Source organism: Triticum dicoccoides, chromosome 7A (genome assembly GCF_002162155.2).
Source record: "Triticum dicoccoides isolate Atlit2015 ecotype Zavitan chromosome 7A, WEW_v2.0, whole genome shotgun sequence".
NCBI classification, from domain to species: domain Eukaryota; kingdom Viridiplantae; phylum Streptophyta; class Magnoliopsida; order Poales; family Poaceae; genus Triticum; species Triticum dicoccoides.
The window spans coordinates 665087790-665091008 of NC_041392.1; positions in this window are offsets into that span (position 1 = coordinate 665087790).

Below are 3219 nucleotides of genomic sequence, written 5' to 3' on the forward strand. Positions count from 1 at the left end.
AGAAGATGAAAATGAATAGTTTTTTTTGTTGTAGGTTACCAAGAACAAGTGCATCATCAAACTAGATGTTGTATATTATCCGTCCATAATCTGGTTGTGTATCTTGCAAAACACAAGTGTGTGCATGATTGTAGGGGCAGAGCATAGTTTGAATTTTAAAGCCATTTATATTGTCCTGCAAAACTATAATTTTGAAGAAAGGTACATTAAGTTATGTCATGCACATGGAGAGTGTTGCAATCTATAATGCCTTACAAGTCTCAGCTCCATCAGGGCAGTTTTATTAGTGTGTCACAAGCCTGCTATTTCTAATTTACAAATTTTGTACTCCCTCTGTCCGGAATTGCATGTCATAGAAATGGATGTATCAGGAGTAGTTATTTTAGTGTTTTACATAATGCATAGATTTTTCAGAACAGAAAGAAGTGAATATATAAACTTATTTTGCTTTCTTATTTAGTTCCAGTTGACTTTATAAATCCCAATTTCTCCAGTATTGTAACTTTGTCAAATAATCAACTTAAACGGATCTTTCTCCTTGGACATCTTTCAATTTGTAATATTATGATTTTCTTTCCCAGAAACCACTTAAACTAGCCTGGGGCTATGTCTATTAGTCCGTAAGTATTTGTTGGAATGAGAGAACACATTGTATGCAAGGTAACAAGCAACTAAAGCAAGTAGAGTTTTGCAATTTCTTGGCAAGATTGAGCCCCTGAACCCAGGATGCATGATGAAGGATCCAATATTTTAGGACTGACATGCTTCTTATTTAGTTTTTTTAGCTGCTGGCCTACTTCAAGTGTCTACAGTTTACAGGATACATGTTTCTTCAAGGGTCTACATGCTATAGGAAGTAAGTTTCTTATAGTAGTCAAACCTAGATTACCAATTTATTGGAGCTATTATATTTTAACCTGGATATCAATTTATTGGATCAATTGAGAGGTGACACTCTTGGAGAGTCAAGTAATGTAATATATTCTTTCTCTCTCTCTCTCTCCCTCTCCCTCTCTCAATACTTGGGGTCTTTACTTTGCCACTCAAATTGCAGTACTCAACTGTAGCCAGGATGCAGGGGGAAAGTGTGCTCAATCTTATAACATGGATACTGTACATGTACGAGCTACAGGCCACTGTTGTTTATCATATGAACTGTAGATGTAGTGATTCTGAAGTTTGTACCATGTCCTAAATTTCTTTATTTTAGCAGTGGTGATAATATTAATACATTGTGTTATCTAAAAATGTTGTCCTGACCTTAGATCGGGAAAATAGAATAAAAAGGTCAATTAGAGAATTGTTAGAATTGTGGATTGAATGTCAGTAATTTTTGTTTCTTTTTTGCAATTGAATGTTAGTGATGTTATATCTATCTGGGAGCTTGGTGAAAGATTACATGCAAAGTATACAAGTGAAAAACATAATTCATTTAGATGAGCTATTACTAGAGTAGATATACTTTTTTTTGGCTGAAGTAGTGAAGTTAACACAGCCAAAAATATTTCTGGCCTCGGCAACTCCAGGGCAAGAAACATGGATGTAAGCCTATTCAGAAGCGTTGAAGTTCCAGCTTCCTTGGAGTAGCTGCACCATTTACGGCGCGTTGGTCAGCTTCCATGGGCTGAGGGGTTGCCACAAACAGAACGGAGGCATACAACGAGGAGGTGGTCTACGTACGGGTAGAGGGCAACACTGGAAATAAGGCAATCGGTGTGGAAGAGGGCGCCGCTTGGGAGGTCGGCTGGAGGAAAGGGAGGCAATGATGGATGGCACGATGAATAGAGGAAGGGGAGGGCTGGCGAGTGGGCGGTGCCGAGCTCGTTAGAAGGGGACGCTGGCGATGTCATGGGAAGGCGCTTCGACAGGGTTCGTGAGAAGGGGAATTCACAACGAAGCGTCACATGACTTGGTGGTGGCATTCCAATGATTTCGGATTCGGGAAGCTAAGCTTTGGCAGCTTCAGCAAATTGCACCGCGAGAAGCCTCCGCTTCGCATAATTGGTGAAGCACAGATTTGAGGAGATCTGAATAGTCTCTAAACTAAAATTCTCTTGGACATCAATATATCAAACTAAAACAATACGGATGCATGTGCCTATCGTATCTATGGTTGAATATAATTTGATTGGTCTTAGTATCACCTCATGCTATCCATCCATTTCTGCTCGACCTTAAATATTGATACTCTCTTAAATATTGTTTGCACGAGGTATTGGTGTTATCTTAAGTATCATGATGAAAAATGTTTGCTTATTCAAAAAATGTTCGAAATTTTGAAAACAAATTTTTGGGAAATTAGAGAACGTTCATGATTTTTTAAAAAGTTTGTGTATTAAAAAATGTTAATGAAATTGAACAAAAAATTTCCAATTTGAAAAATAATGGAAAAATATCAAAAACAATGTTCGTCCATTCAAGAAATGTTCGTTGATTCAAGATAATCGTTAAAAAATGTTCAATTTTTTTATAAAATGTATGCAAACCGTATAAAATGTTCATGAATTCAATAAACATTGTTGATTTAGAAATATTTGATAATTTGTAAAAGTGTTTACGAATTTGAAAAAGATCACGATTTCAAATATGCTCACGAGTTTAAAAAAATATTCATTATTTCATGAAATTGAGAGTGATAGTGTATCTCAGTGATGCAGCAAAATGTGATCATGGCCATTGAAGGTTATGATTTTTTTTCCATTGCAACGCACGGACCCTTTTACTAGTACTCCCTCCGTTCCAAATTACTCGTCGCTGAAATAGATGTATCTAAAACTAAAATACATCTAGATACATCCATACGTGTGACAAGTAATTCGGAACGAAGGGAGTATATATATATATATATAGAGAGTGGTACTATTCTAATACTGGGATTAGAATAACTATTTGGATCACGAGGCCCTATATAGGAGGCGATGGGGTGTTCCCGAGATCCACAGAAAACAAAGTGTCGGTCTGTCCCAAACCTCCCCCACCCCGATCTAAAAATCCCCCACTGCTCCGAGGCTCCACCCCAACCCACCTCCATCCCCTGGCTCCGGCGCGCCTCCCGCCGACGGCCCTCCCAGCCCCGACGCGCCTCTGGTAGTCGTTGCTCCGGCACGCCTCCCACCGCCGGCGCTCATCCCCCAACGCGCCTCTCGCGGCCGTCGCCCCGGCCCCGGCGCACCTCTCTCCATCCCCAGATCGCCTCCCACCGCCATCCTCCATCCCCAC